The 15,990-nt window shown below is 36.7% G+C and overlaps 1 long non-coding RNA gene across 16 annotated transcripts in view; it reads right to left on the bottom strand.

Annotated features, from left to right (window-relative positions):
• The window catches only part of LOC102547440 (uncharacterized), a 92,795-nt gene that overhangs the window by 54,689 nt on the left and 22,116 nt on the right, over window positions 1–15,990 (bottom strand). For 13 of the 16 annotated variants that reach the window (XR_001841448.3, XR_001841446.3, XR_010058028.1 and 10 more), the window contains exon 2: window positions 10,020–10,100. The exons of the other annotated variants lie outside the window; for them this stretch is intronic. This is a non-coding gene — a long non-coding RNA (uncharacterized LOC102547440). The remainder of the gene's footprint in view (window positions 1–10,019; window positions 10,101–15,990) is intronic. 16 annotated transcript variants of the gene reach the window in all.

Genomic DNA, 15,990 nt, shown 5'->3' on the forward strand with positions numbered 1-15,990 from the left:
GTCTTATATGAACTGTTATTTTATATAGTATACTTCATAGGCATCTATCGAATGAATTTGGTTTCAAAGTGTTATATAACCTCCATCCCCAAAGAAAAGTAAAAAGTCAATGGAAACTATTGGGAGTGTACCAAATATTTGACAATACAATATCTAAAACACTAAAAAAATGCTGAATGTGCAACATTTGGAACTTTATTGTGTGAAGACTTGTATAGTGTTTGTAACCCCTTAAACCCTCAAGTATCTAGCCTGAAAATGTATTTTTTATTGAAGCATTACCTGCTAGTGTCATTTTACATTCAAATGCAGTAGATATTATAACAAGAGCTTTTATCATCCCATGTGACAGAAAAGAAGCAGAGCTTCATGATCAAATCTATAACTTTACAAGTGTCCTCTCTTTTAGGGATTCTTCAATTTTTGAAATTATAATCCCACCATCACTCTCTTTTACTTCCTCCCTCTAAGTCTTCCTATGTAGTATTTATTGCTATTTTTCATGTTAAGCGCCTATTTTTCATTAATTGTTGTTATTTCTAAATACATAAATACAACATACTCCATCTGTATACTTTAACTATGTATGCATGTTTTTAAGGTTGACTGCTGGGTATTTAATACTTATGGTGTACTCTATATTGTAATGACTGTTTCTCCTACTCTCATCTTTCCATAGTGGTTGTTTATGTATAGTAAAACCTCATGAGATTTCTTTGTCCATGCTAACCCATCATTTGGTATCATCCTCATTCGGCTTCCTACATATCATACTATTGTCTCCTCATTTTATCCTGTGAGGAACTCGGCAAAGGAAAATGTTACTATACCAATCCAATGCCCCCAAACCCGAACAATTAAATAATAAATTTATAGACGCCTAGATATCACCTTTGTCTTAGGTGATATACCTCTGAATAAAAGTGATTTTTAATTGCTGATATGAATGCTTCTTCTCTTTACTTTTGACATGTGTCTATTATACATTCCACTTTTAAGGAATGAGGGAATCACCCCTTAAGAATGGCATATTCTAACAGATCACTTCGTGCAGTAACACTAGCCTTTCCTTCCAAAAGAGAAACAAATAAAAGCTTATGTTTATTCATCCTATCTTGCTTTTGATATTATATTGGTATTATACAAAATGATTCTACTCAAAACTTATTTGTGTATCTACAAATAGCACACCAATATAAATATCTAGACTACAATGCTAGTTTCTGGGACAGTAAAAATAGGTTAAAGATAATAATTGATGAAAGCCCTTCAAAGGACTCATGCGTATGTAGCTAGAATCAAGCAAAATTAAGTTTTTGTGTTTTAGTAGACTACTGGATTTTTGAGGTTAATTTGATAATGGCTAATAAAGCATGAGCAATTTGTTACCTCTAACATGATGGGTAGACAACAATATGAGGATAGCAAGGATGGGGAGAAAATTATTCTAAATTTTAGTAAGTGCTTGGTATCACTCTTAATTTGCTCTTATATCTTCAAATGGCTAAAATCAGTGCAAAGGTTTTCGAAGAACACTATCCTTTTACAAATCTTTAAAAGTTATATTAAAATATGTTAATTTATATAGTAGAGGAAATGATTTTGCAAAAAACTTTATAAAATATGTAATATGGAAGCCGTGTGGGGCCAAAATGGTTTACATAATTCCCTAAAACTAAAGCTTTGTTTCAGAAATAAAATGTTCATAAGACAACAAAATTTTTCTTTTATTTAGTCTTCCATTTTTGCTTTCGGGTGCATTACACCTTACAAGCAAACAGTAACATGTTCTAGTCAGAATCATTCTTAATATTTTCTAAATTATTCTTCTAACTATTCACAAGCACTCATACACACGTGGTTTTTAAAAAGAAGCTAAAATCATACAATGGAAAAAAGAAAGCATCTTCAAAAAATGGTGCCATTCTAACTGTCAATTTGTATGTAGAAGAAAATAGACCTATATTTATCATCTTGAACAAAGGTCAAGTCCAGTGGATCAAGGACCTCAACATAAAACCAGATACACTGAATCTAAAGGAAGAGAAAGAGGGAAATAGTCTGGAACTTGTTGGCACAGGGGGGAATTTCCTGAGGAAAACACAAATGGCTCAGGCTCTAAGATCATCAATTGATAAATAATGAAACCAAAAAGCTTCTATAAGGCAAGGAAAATTGTCAATGGGACAAATAGCAACCAAAAGATAGAAGGAAAAATCTTCACTAATCCTACATCCAATAGAGGACTTATATCCAAAATATATAAAGAAGTTAACCTCCAAAATGCCAAATAACCCAATCAAAAAATTGATTGAGAATTCTCAGCAGAGAAATTTTTAACATTTTATTATTATTATTATTATTATTATTATTATTATTATTATTATTATTGTTGTTGTTGTTGTGGTGGTGGTGGTGGTGGTGGTGGTGGTGGTGGTGGTAGTAGTAGTAGTAGTAGTAGTAGTAGTAGTAGTAGTAGTAGCAGCAGCATTTAATCTTTCTTTACATTCCAGCTGCTAGCCTCTCCTAGTCTTTCCTCCAGACTGCTCCCAATCCCATCCATACTTCCATGTCTCAAAGAGGATGTCCCACCCCCTTCGCCCCACCCAACCAGATTTCCCCAAGACTAGGGACCTCAAGTCTGTCAAGGATTAGATGCATCTTCTCTCACTGAGACCAGACCAGGCAATTTTCAGCAGAGGAATTTCAAATGAGCAAGAAGCACTTAAAGAAATGTTCAACTTCCATAGTTATCAATGAAGTGCAAATTAAAATGAACCCAATATTCTACCTCACACCATCAAAATGGCTAAGATCAAAAATTCAAGTGACAACATATGCTGACAAGAATGTGGAGGAAAAGGAACAGTCCTCCATTGTTGGTGGGATTGCAAACTGGTATAACACTCTGGAAATCAATATGGCAGTTCCTCAGAAAATCATAAATAGTTATGCCTTAAAACCTAGATATACCCCTCCAAGTCATATACCCAAAAGATACCCTACGACACCACAAGGACATATATTCCACTGTGTTCATCATGGCCTTATTGTAATAGCCAGAAGTTAGAAACAAGCTGGATGTACCTAAACTGAAGAATGGATGCAGAAAATGTGGTTCATTTACACAGTGGACACTACTAGGCTATTAAAATGAGGACATTGTGAAATTTGTAGGCAAATGGATGGTACTAGAAAATATTATCTTGAATGAGGCAACTCAGACCCAAAATGGCATGCCGCGGTATGTACTCCCTGATAAGAGGATATTAGCCAAAAATTACAGAATACTCAGGATACAACCCGTAGACCATAAGAAGTTTAACAATCAAGAAGGCCCAATTGAGAATGCTTCAATTCCTCTTAGAAGGGGAAACAAATTATCATGGGAGGCAGAAAGACAGTGTGACCTGAGTAGGAGAGGGGAGGGGGAAGGAAACGGAGCAACTGAATCAGGTATGGGAGGATAAACAGGAGAGAAACCCAGAGGACCAGGAGAATAAAGGAAATATGCAGCTTCTGAGTTTGGTGGAAAGTTCCCTCTAGAAAGTCCTAGTAACCTGGGAGTTGAGAGACTCTTAGGATTCAATGGGGGTGATAACCTTAGCCAAAATGCTCAACAGTCTAGAGAAGGCACTTGCAGCATCTACTTCCAATAGCTCCAAGTTGAGGGACAGAGTTACCTTACCAACACACAGTCAACATTTCTGACCCAGAGTTGTTCTTGTCTAAAGATAAAACAAACAAACAACTACAGGGACAAAGGGGGAGATCAGAGTGAAGGAAAGGAGGTTCAGTAACTGGCCTAAAATGGGATTCATCTCATGGAGAGGCACCAAGCCCTAACCATATTACTGATGCTATTGTGAGTTGACAGACAAGAGCCTAGTATGGCTGTCCTTTGAGAGTCCCTACTAGCACTTGACTGAGACAGACGCAGATACTTACATCGAACCATTGGATTGAAGTTGAAAACCCATATGGTAGAATTGGGGAAAGGATCAAAGGGGCTGAACAGGAGGGTGACCAAATAGGGAAACCATCAGTCTCCACTAACCCGACCCCTGAGAACTCTCAGACACTGAGCATCCAACCAGGCAGCACACAGGCTGGTCTGAAGCGCCAGGCATGCCTCAGCGGGAGAAGACGAGCCCAATTCTCTACAGACTTGAGGTATCAGGGAAGGGGGATATGGAGGGTGATGAGGGAGCACCCTCTCTGAGGCAAAGGGCAGGGGGAATGAGGTGAGGAACTCTGAAGGGAGGGAGGAAAAAGGCTAGAGTGTAAATAAATAATTTTTAAAAAGAGAGATTAAAGCATTTTGAACAGGGAGGTGATAAGAATAAAAGGAGCCAAATGATCCGGTTCTAAGCTGATTTTGTTACAAAGACAATAAAATTATGAATTTTTACTCAAAAAATTAAGGATACCAAAGCAGTATAAAAATACCTTTGCTGGGTTGGAAATCCCATGTCATAATCAAAATACTGGCAGAGGATTTTTCTGATATATAGGAAAGAAAATATATTTAAATGTACAGTCTCAGCAAAAGTGAATGTCATTTCAGGGCATTGTAGAAAGCCATTAAGAAAATCAGGAAATAAAATTCTGTAGTGATATGTATATTGAAGCCTTTATGTCTGGCTTTAAAGGGAATTGAACACAGGCCAAGTGCTTGGAAAGAAGCTAGGCTCACCACTATATGACCAACTCACCAAAAAAATGTCACCACACATTGGATGCCACTTATTGATTGATGTTGGTCATAATTGTCACAGTGGGAGAGGCAAGCTCTCCACAAGGCTGAATCTCTTTTTTTTTTTTAAGGAACAGATAGATACAGCTTTCTGGGAAAGACTGACACCCAGCTGTCTCACTCCAGTCACTTAATTCAAACATCATACAAGGTTAATTGGGGCTGAGAACGGATCTAATTGCCAAAGTTATATTGCCCTTGCTGCCAATGAGAGCAGACAAACTGGATCTCATAAAATGTTAAAGCTTCTGTAAGGCAAAGGACACTGTCAATAGGATAAAACTGGAACCAAAGATTAGGAAAAGGGCTTTACCAATTCTATATCTGGAAGGGGGCTAATATACAATATGTACAAAGAACTCAAGAAGTTAGACTCCAGAGAATCAAATAACCATAGTAAAAATGGAGTACAGAGCTAAACAAAGAATTCTCAGCTGAGGAACATTGAATGTGTGAGAAGTAACTAAATAAATGTTCAACATCCTTAATCATTAGCGAAATACAAATCAAAACAGTCCTTAGACTCCACTTTATACTAGTCAGAATGGCTACAATAAAAATTCAGGTGACAGCAGATGCTGGCCTGGATGTGGAGGAGGAGGAACACTCCTCCGTTGTTGGTGGGATTACAAGCTGGTACAAACACTCTGGAAAAAAATCTGGAGGTTCCTCAGAAAACTGGACATAGTACTACCTGAGGACCCAGCTATAACTCGCCTGGGCATACAACCAAAAGAAGTTACCACATATAACAAGAACACGTGCTCCACTATGTTCATCGCAGCCTTATTTATAATAGCCAGAAGATGGAAAGAACCCAGATGCCCTTCAACAGAGGAATGGATACAGAAAATGTGATACATCTACACAATGGGTCTATATCAGGTCCTCTGCCTATTGATTATGACTTTCAGTTTGCGGTTGTTATTGGATCCTGAGTTTTGGAATGAATGGATTTCTAATTCTTAACCCTTCTTTTGTATTCTTTTTTGTTTTGTTTTGTTTGTTCTTTTTCCAATTCAGATATACATCTTTTGTTTTATTTTATTATATATTATATTATACTTTGTAAATAGACTCCTGTTTCATTTTTCCTAATAAGAGGCAGAAAGAGTGGAGCTGGATGCTTGGAGAGGTAGAGAGAAACTAGAAGGAGTAGAGGGAAGAGAAACCATAATCAGGAAATTTTATATAAGAAAAAAAGGTCTGTTTTCAATTTAAACAATGCACAATCAGGAAGTAAAGCCTACTGGTCAATTTCCTTATACTTAAAGACTAAGCCTCAAATCATTTTGCTGTTTCCACAAAATAGATTTTCATCATGTATTCATGAACATTGGTAGATTTGTTTTGGTGTTGAAGAAACACTTGAAATGCAACAGTTCAATGCATACTGCAGTGTGGAAAGTTACCAAACATACCTAGTCACAATGCTATATTTGCTTACAAGGAAAAGCCAGGGTAGGTTTTATTTATCTTAACTATGCACAACAACAACAACAACAACAACAACAGCTTGCACAGAACACTGTGTCTTTTTGTACAGTGTTAACAGGCAGTTCATAACAGGATAAATGTCTCCTACTGCCTGGGAACAAATTATATAGGGCAAAAGGGCCTTGCACACATATATAAGTACTGTAGAAGTAAGCAATTGAAATACAAAGGTTACCTCTTTGATGGGACGAGGTACACAGCTTCTTTTCCTGGATTCTCACAAATGTGTAGTTTTACAACCTGGTGATCCTATGCTGTGTGAGGAAGTAGGTTCTTCCCATATTGTCCTGAATTTACTTAACCCAGAAAATATCCTTAAACAGTATCTTTTCCCCTTAAAACCTTTAGCATTACTTTTAGGCCATAAAACCAATTCTAATGAGTATTGTTACTTGTGATTTACAACAGCCTAAATGATGTCTATGTTATTTTAGGGCCAGGCCAATCCTGACACCCACAGGTGTTATGTCAAGACCCTAAGTCTTTAAAACACTTTCTGAGTCAACAGTACCCATTATTGTGAATGAAGCTAGATATACTATGTAAGAATCATAGGAAAAGGTTTGTTTGCAACCTAAAAAAAAAAAAAAAAAAAAAAAACTACCTGCAACCAGGAAGTAGAGCCAACAGTTCAATTTCCTTATATTGTAAAGTCTAAGCTTCACATCTGTTTTGCTGTTTCCACATGTAGATTATTATATAAAATAGTTTTTTATTTGGGACTGAGTTAATAGTTATCTAAATGCTTATTTTCACAATTGTGCTGTGCTTAAATATGGCTAAAGTACAATGCATGGGCCAGACTCTAGAAGTCCTGGTCCAGCAGCAGTTACAAAAAAATCAGGCTGAGATGAGTTTCATTCTTACCTCCGTGTACCTTTTCCTGCCTCACGTAAGTCTGCAGATGAATTACCATAAAAAATTACTAGATATCTTAGATATATCAGAAAAATATGGGTGTATATGCATATACTTTACGCAGTTTTATTCTACAAATTTTAGAACTTTATTTGAAAGAAATGAAACTAATTAAAATGGAAAATACTATTACGAAACAAAACTAGTGTCATAGTGTCTTGGGTTGAAGCTGAGTTCATTGTCTTTCCATGAGGAAACTGCTGACTAAGGGCAATAGGATAACTGAAAACAAAGACTCAATAAAATATTATATCAGCTCCTAAATACAGAGAGGAATCTTAAAAATGAGTTGCTATTTATATATGGTGTCATTTTATATCCTAGGAATCAATTTTGATCAATTTTGTAATTTACTTGTATAAACTATATATCAAGATCAGATGAATCTGATTGGGTAAATTGAACATTTATTGGGAATCTTGACAATTGGTTGAGAGGTTGCGTAAAGGATCTCAGCTTCAGGAAAACCTTCCCACAAGCGCAAAGACCTACCCCAAATCTCTTGATATCTCTTGATATCTCATGAAAAAGCAAAGGCTAGCTGATGAGGCAGGACATTTTAGATTTTAGCACTTAAACTCTCAAACTAGTTAGAGTAGCACCATTTCTTCTAGAATGTTTATACATTCAGTTTTCCTCAGACCTGTAACCCTTACCTATATCTACAGAATGAATTGTGTTGCTCTTAATTCTGAGTACAAGAGCATATCTTCATATATTATGGAATTATATTTTTTGTTGAAGTAGCAGGAAGTACATTTAAGAATATATCTTCACATGGCTGAATATGTTGGCATAAAATGGGATGAGGGCAATAGAATTTGATGTGGTTGTGGTGCTGTTGGCACTTAAATCATTTCTGTGCATAATCATTGTATGTGACAATATTTATAAATCATATTAAGAGTAGGAGACTGTTGCAATGAGTGAAGTTTAAAGTGAATCATCAAGGGGCTTGTGAGAAGACTCAGTAGATACAGGTGTTTGCCTTTACAACTACCTGACAGTTTCCACATGCTCTACGGAGACGATATTAGGAAGCTTGTTAATGAGTGACAACTGTAGCCAATTGAAATGAAGTCAAGAAAGAGCTGTCTCTGTGAGGATAAGAGAATGGAAGAAGGGAAAGCATAGGACTTGTTCCAATTTGTCTTTGGATTCCTCTAACATCAACTGACAGAATGATTGAGCAGGGACTCTGAGGAATGATAGGCAAACAGCATTCTCATTCTCTATCAGAAGAGCAATGTGCATGTTCCCAACCTACATTGTATTTCTGGTGCTCTAAAGCAGTCCTGAGGTTGCTGTGGCCTAGCTTGAGTGGAACGAGAAAGAGATACTAAGAGAGAGTTAAGCATTGCCTAGGGAGCTGATGAGGCTTCTGTTCAGAAAATGGGGAAGTAGCAAACATAAGCACATGTGCTAACAGTCTTTCAGTCTCTACTTTTCTACGTAAGAATTGGACTTTGGCCTGAGACACACTATCTGCAGAGAGAAAGTTTCTACGCAGCTCTTACCAAGCTTATCACCTTCTGTGGGAATTCTTTCTTTCCTCAGGCTCCTTGTTTGCTCCTTTGTATAGCTTAGCTTGTACATTGGTGGCCCTCAGGCATGCCCTCAGCTTTCTCTATTTCAGGAAAAGGTCAGACCTTTCTGCTTTTCTAGGTAGGAAGGACATGTTCAATAGCCCTGTATCAGATGGCTGCCTGGGGTACTGCTAACCATGAGGGGCTGCAACACTCCATTGAAGCTGACTTTGATCTAACTCTTCCCACCAAAAGTAGATTTTTTTTCTGTCTAGTTCTTGACTGTGTTGTGTTTCCATTGATGACTCCAGTATGAAATTCACTGGACTCAAGTGCTTGGAATCTTGCTCAGGATTGGCAACTGATATTTGCTGTTATGCTGTAGATATTAAACCAAGATTCAGGGAGTTGTGAAACTGCAAATTTAATCTGGCTTCTGTCACTAATAGATGTTTTAAGACAATAATTTTATGGTAAGAAAATTTGAGCAGGCCAACCAAGTGAAGTGATTCATTTTTTAATTTCAAAATTTAATTGAGAAAATAATATTATTAGTTTGGTCTTTAGCACTGGCTCTCAACCTGGGGATCATTACCCCTTTGGGCCTGCATATCATAATCCCAGCCTGTCAGATATTTACATTACAATTATGAATTTATAAAAAATTATAAGTGTAGAAAAATTACAGTTATAAAAGAGAAGCAAAACAATTTTATGATTGGGTCGCCACAGCAAGGATTATATAAAAATGTCACAGCCTTAGAAAGGTGGAGAACCAGTGGTCTCTAGGCAAGTCAGCAAGACACTTTTGTGATCAGTGGTTGATGTAAGACAGCCTGGACCTGTAGTAATTAAGTGGTGCTATTTTATATAAAGCAGCAAAAATATGCAAGCCGGAAAGAAGAACCAAAAGTTTTCTATGGCTTCTGCTTCAGTTAGAGCCTCCTGTTGTCTGCTTTGACTTCTTTTTTCACCTGACATATCTAAATGATGTGTGACTATTACCTAAAATTCTGAAATGAAATAAACCATTTGTCGCCTGAGAGGTTTGGTATCATAGTCTTGATCGCAGCAATAAAAACCCTAACCAAGACTATTATCTATCTATCTATCTATCTATCTATCTATCTATCCATTCTTCTATTTAGTTTTCACATATATATGAATTATATAAAATTATATGAAATATATATATAAAGAATATTAAATGGTAATTTAAAATCCTTTGCTATAAAGTACTAAATCCGTCTTAAGATGATAACAGACTTGGATAATAATGGGTGATCTTAGGCTATAAGTGTATATCAGAAAATGGTTTATACCTTTATATAAGTACTTCTTTTGAAGGCCATTCAGGTAAGCTGATGTGAATAGAAGAGATTAATGCTTCCAAATTCCTAAAGCTGAGAAAAGAATAGAATGACTTTTATTTCCTGGGAGGAAATTGAAACTACATTCTTTTCATCGATGTTCAAAGTAAAAAAAAAAAAAAAAAAAAAAAAACTAGAAAAGAAATAGATGCCAACAATGAATTACTTCCTACACAAATCATGTCACTGATAAGATAACAATCTAACATCAGCTGAAACACAGATATAGCCAACAATTTGTTAGAGTTATGTTCTAAATTAAAGTATTTTAAAAAAATCCTCTATCCTTTAAAGACCACCTAATTCTAACTTTTGAAACAGTTTTGATTTTAAATAGGGTGTTTCAGATAAAAGATTAGGTACAAAAGGGGAAACTACAATATATATTTCTCAGTCACATACAAGATAAACTTTAAATGAATTTAGCTCTAAAGCAAAGTCACAGCGTGTAAATAATAATTGAGTTTGAGACAAACACTGTTTTTAACAGATCTGGGACACTCCTATAGTAGTACCTCCCTTTCAAAACTGTATTTCCCACATGCTTTACAAACATAGCAGCAATTTTACTATCTTGAAAATTAAAAAGAAAGATCCTTAGTTTACTATACAGAATCAATATATAACAATCTGAAAATTCTCATTGTTCCTCATAGATATGTATTAGGTGGCCAAGTGAATTATGATTCTCTGGTTTTGTTTGCTTTCCCATTGCTGTGATAAAAACCGTGACCAATAGTAATTCAAAGGACAGAAATGTATTATCAGCTCACACTTTCTGGTTAACCATTCAGCATTAAGGAAAAATCACATCAGGAACTTAAGATAAGAACTGCATCTGAAACTCGGATGCTGCATAAGAGCTCATTCTCTAGCAGTTGCTTGGATACCTTTCTTATGAAGTCTAAATCCAGTGGCCTAGGAATGGTGCTGCCCATAGTGGGTTAGGCTCCTTCACATTAATCATCCATCAAGATATTATCTCATGGTGATGGCTACAGACCAGTTTAGTAAACACAATTATTCAGTGAGGTTCAATCATCCCAGGTAATCAAGGTGACCATAGGTTCTGTTAAGGTAACAGTAGTCATTTACCAGAACATATTCATGAGGCATTTACCTCATTAAAAATTAAAAAAATTCCGTTTCTTAAACTCGCATCAGCTTGAAATACAGAAAAACATCATCTTTATAACCAGAAATGCATTTCTGTTTGAAGTTTACCAATTGCTCAAGGAAAAGGACATGATCAAAATGTACACTTTTCAGAATAACTGTGGAGAAACTATTTTCCTAATCTGTTTATGGAGATAATATTCACATTCCCCAGATAGAGTAAGATATCACAGGAGAAAGTCTTCAAGAAGTGAATCTGGACAAATAAAAACGACTGTTAGTTGCTCCTTATGAACATCAAAAATTGATTTTGAGTTTGATATAAGAACTAGGTAAGATAAAATCCATTAATTCACAGCATCTACAAACATTGTAAAATACAGAAAAAAGTAGTCCTTGACAATTATTAACAAATATATATGAAAGACTATTATTTCAGATGATACATTTAGATTAGAATGACAATCTCTAGTGTAATAAGTATGTGGTATTTATTTGCATGTGTGATTTCTATAGCAATGAAATTGGGGAGATAAATTCAAAACACCCAATTTTGAAAAGAACACACTGAGTATTATGTTTTGCTTGGCATAATGTTATCTTTTTCAATGGATAATTAATATCATTAGTAAATATGTAAATAATCAGAAATTTTCTGTATTTTTAATAGATTCTTCCATTTAAATTATGTGTAACTGAATGAATATTTCTTGCACACTTGGTTACTGTAAATAATATTTAATCTGTAGAGTAAGTTATATTTACATCTAATCGCATCATATAATCTCTCCAGCAATACCTAATGGCTTTCTCTGGATCCCTCTGTCACCATATACTCAAATTAAGTAATAAGAGCAGACATGCAGGTTCAAGTCATTTTCTTCTGTCAGTAGGAGTATGGGATACAAGTGAACACTGCGTTAGAAATAAAGGAATATAGGAAGTAAATAGTTCAGTATTAGAGATCTCAGAGAAAAATTGGTAGAATAAAAAAGACTAATAGAATATAATGCACAGTTTTATTGATAGAACAGGTGACTTCATACCTTTTCTTTTTCTTTTCTTTTTTTTTTTCCGGAGGTGGGGACCGAACCCAGGGCCTTGCGCTTGCTAGGCAAGCGCTCTACCACTGAGCCAAATCCCCAACCCCGACTTCATACCTTTTCATAAGATGCTATGTGTCTTGGGAAAAGACTTGGGACTATAAAGTTTAGGCATAGTCTAATACATTACCATATAAGAAATAAGAAAACAAGACTATATCTCTTGAGAACAGTAAAAAATGTGTCTCACTAGTAAGGATAGACACAGAGGTTAATGACATTTATATGACACTAAAAATCAAGAAGGGGCATGTCCACCACAGTGGTATCAAAAAAAATCAACACAATAAAATCAAAAAAGAATTTAGAAAGAAAATCCTGACTATACTTTAGTCTAGAAAAGTCTTTTAAAGATATGTTTTGGTACAAATATTTTTCTCATTAGGATTTAATGGAATCTGTGTATGAGAAATAGTGATGTAGTTTACTTGTAGCATCAACTGGAAAAATGACTTTGGACAATATCGACAATAGAAAGCATTGTAAGGCTTCATCTTCTACCAAGAGGATTACATTTTAAAAATACTTGTCTATGAAAATGTTTAGAAGTATTATTTAAGAAAATGCTTCTGAAAATATATTGCAATAGCAAGAGATTATAGGAAACACTATCAAAGCAGAAATTAGTAAAACTCAAACAGCACATACAAGTAATTTTTGACTGGGTTGTTTCTCTCAGATTGATATTTTCCAGTTCCAACCATTTGCCTACGAATTTCATGAAGTCATTGTTTTTATAGCTGAGTACGACTTCACTGTGTAGATGTGCCACATTTTCTGTATCCATTCCTCTGTTGAGGGACATCTGGGTTCTTTCCAGCTTCTGACTATTATAAATAAGGCTGCTATGAACATAGTGGAGCATGTGTCTTTGTTGTATGTTGGAGCATCTTTTGGGTACATGCCCAAGAGAGGTATAGCTGGGTCTTCAGGTAGTGCAATGTCCAATTTTCTGAGGAATCTCCAGACTGATTTCCAGAGTGGTTGTACCAGTTTGCAATCCCACCAACAATGGAAGAATGTTCTTTCTCCACATCCTCACAGCATCTGCTGTCACCTGAGTTTTTAATCTTAGCCATTCTGATTGGTGTGAGGTGGAATCTTGGTTGTTTTGATTTACATTTCCCTGATAACTAAGGATGTTGAACATTTCTTTACCTGTTACTGGACCATTTGAGATTCCTCATTTGAGAATTCTCTTTTTATCTATGTACCCCATTTTTAATAGACACCAAGGGGATAACATTAGCTGAAATACCCTACAAAGGGGGGATATCCTGTAAAGATCATATCTAGAGGTTAGGCATGGTTCCCCGGTAAAACGATGCGGTCACTCACCATCTCCAAAATTTTAACCCAGAATTCCTCCTATCTAAAGTAAAGAGAGGGAAAAAGAGTGGAGCAGTGGCTGAAGGAAAGGCCATCCAGAGACTGCCCCACCTGGGGATCTATCACACATGCAGGCACCAAACCCAGACACTATTGCTGATGCCAAGAAGTGCATGCTTGCAGGAGCCTGATACAGATGTCCCCTGAAAGGCTCTGACAAACCCTAACCAATACAGATGCAGATACTCAAAGCCAACTATTGATTACAAAGGCCCCAATGCAGGAGTTAGGGGAAGGACTGAAGGAGCTGAAAGGGCCTTATCTGGCATCAATGGGAGGGGAGGCCCTTGGTCCTGTGAAGGTTTGATGCCCCAGTATAGGGGAATGCCAGGGTTATGAGGAGGGAGTTCATGGGTTGGGGGGAGCACCCTCACAGAAGCAGGGTAAGGGAAGATGGGATAGGGGTTTGCAGAGGGGAAACAGTGACCGGCGATAACATTTGAAATGCAAATAAATAAAATATCCAATTTTAAACAGTAAAGAAAAAAGTTGCTTCTTCATGTTTAATAATATTCCCCATATAGAAACCATCTATAAATAGTCTAAAGGTGATAAAAATCTCCTTTGTTTCTTAGCTATCACTTTTTTGGCCTAAGGGGAAAACTGTAAAGTTATTTCAATTAAATACACTAATAAAGATTGGAAAAAAAAACAAATAGTTCCCTATTATAACTGCCCTCTGAAAGACCCAACAAGCAGCTGAAAGAGTCAGATGCAGATATTTACACCCAACCAATGGACAGAAGGTTGTCCCCATTGGTTGAATTAGGGAAAAGCTTGAAGAAGCTGAGGAGGGAGATCCTGTAGGAGGACCAGCAATCTTAATTAACCTGGACCCCCAAGATCTCTCAGACACTGCATCATCATCCAGGCAGCACACACCAGCTGAGATGAGGCCCCCAACACATGTACAACAGAGGACTGCCTGGTTCTCTGATCAGAGATAATGCACCTAACCCTCTTGAGACTGTAGGCCCCAGGGAGTGGGAAGGTTTGGTGGGGTAGGGAGTGGAGGAGTGGGGAAATCCTAGTGGAGAAGGAAGATGGGCAGTGGACATATGGCATATGGGATGTGGAACAACGAGAAGTTGGACTGGAAGAGGAGTGAAATTTGGAGTGTAAAAAAATTTTATTTTTTTAAAATTCATTTTTGTTTATATTTGATTCTGTGTGCTCTGTGTGTGTGCTGTGTGTGTTTGTGCTGTGTGTGCTGTCTCTCTCTCTCTGTGTGTGTGTGTGTGTGTGTGTGTGTGTGTGCGTGTGTGTGTGTGTGTGCCCACAGAGGTCATAGGTGTAAGATACTTAGAGCTGCAGTTTCTGGTTGTAAGATACCCAATGTGGATGCTGCAAATTGAACTAGGGTCTTCTTAAGAGCAGAAGTGCACTTAACCTTGCAAGCCGTCTCTCAAGCTCCACATGGTTTGTTTTTAGTGCCTTGTTCTGCATCTGTGTCTTCTATGCTGTCAGATGGGAAGAACTTCACTTCACTTATATTTCACATTCATGCCAGGACCAGGAGTAAAGAAGTGGATTGGCACCTATTTGTTTTCCAGCCATTGTTCGGCAACTGCCATGTAATAGAACAGATAGACACATGTGGCCTTTTCTCTTTAAATAATCTTTGTGGATCCTAGATCTCTCCTTACTTCTATCACCCTCATATGTGCTTATGAAACACTTCTTTAGTCATTCTGGAGTTCCCAAAGATTTTGGAGCCAACTAAGGCCATTTCTTGTTATAATTGGACAGCATACATTACTATCTTTTGTCTACATCTATGCTGAAATTTGTGTACCTTGCTGAAGAATTCTTGATGGTTTATTGCTATATGGCTCTCATTTCTTCCACATAGGTGTTGTTGTTGTCTCTGTGAGCTGTAAACAATTACAAAGCACACAAAAAAGTTCCTCATATTGAAATGAATATTTCTGAGGTGATACTCATCTCAAAGTCTTTTCCTCTCATTTGAAGAATATATCTTTCTGACTCCTAAGGCTGAAAACAGTTTATTCCTACATTGTCTTCCCTCCTTGAGGCAGTCAGTAAGAGAGGACAAAATTAGATGACAGAGTGAGAAAGCAATGGAGAGAGATGCAGGTTCTAGGGAGTCTATGGTATAGATGAAGAAAGCACCTGGGGGGTCAGCATTCATGAGAGGAATTGTAAACAGGTTACGCTAACCAATATTGTTTTACTTTGGCTCAAAGTACAAAATGTAGAAGTTGGCAGTAGCAAAGAGTAGAAACTTATTTTTTTTACATACTTCCAAAACTCAAAGACCATGATTAGATGCATCAGGGATTGTCTCTGGAACA

This window comes from Rattus norvegicus, chromosome 15 (genome assembly GCF_036323735.1).
Source record: "Rattus norvegicus strain BN/NHsdMcwi chromosome 15, GRCr8, whole genome shotgun sequence".
Lineage (NCBI taxonomy): Eukaryota > Metazoa > Chordata > Mammalia > Rodentia > Muridae > Rattus > Rattus norvegicus.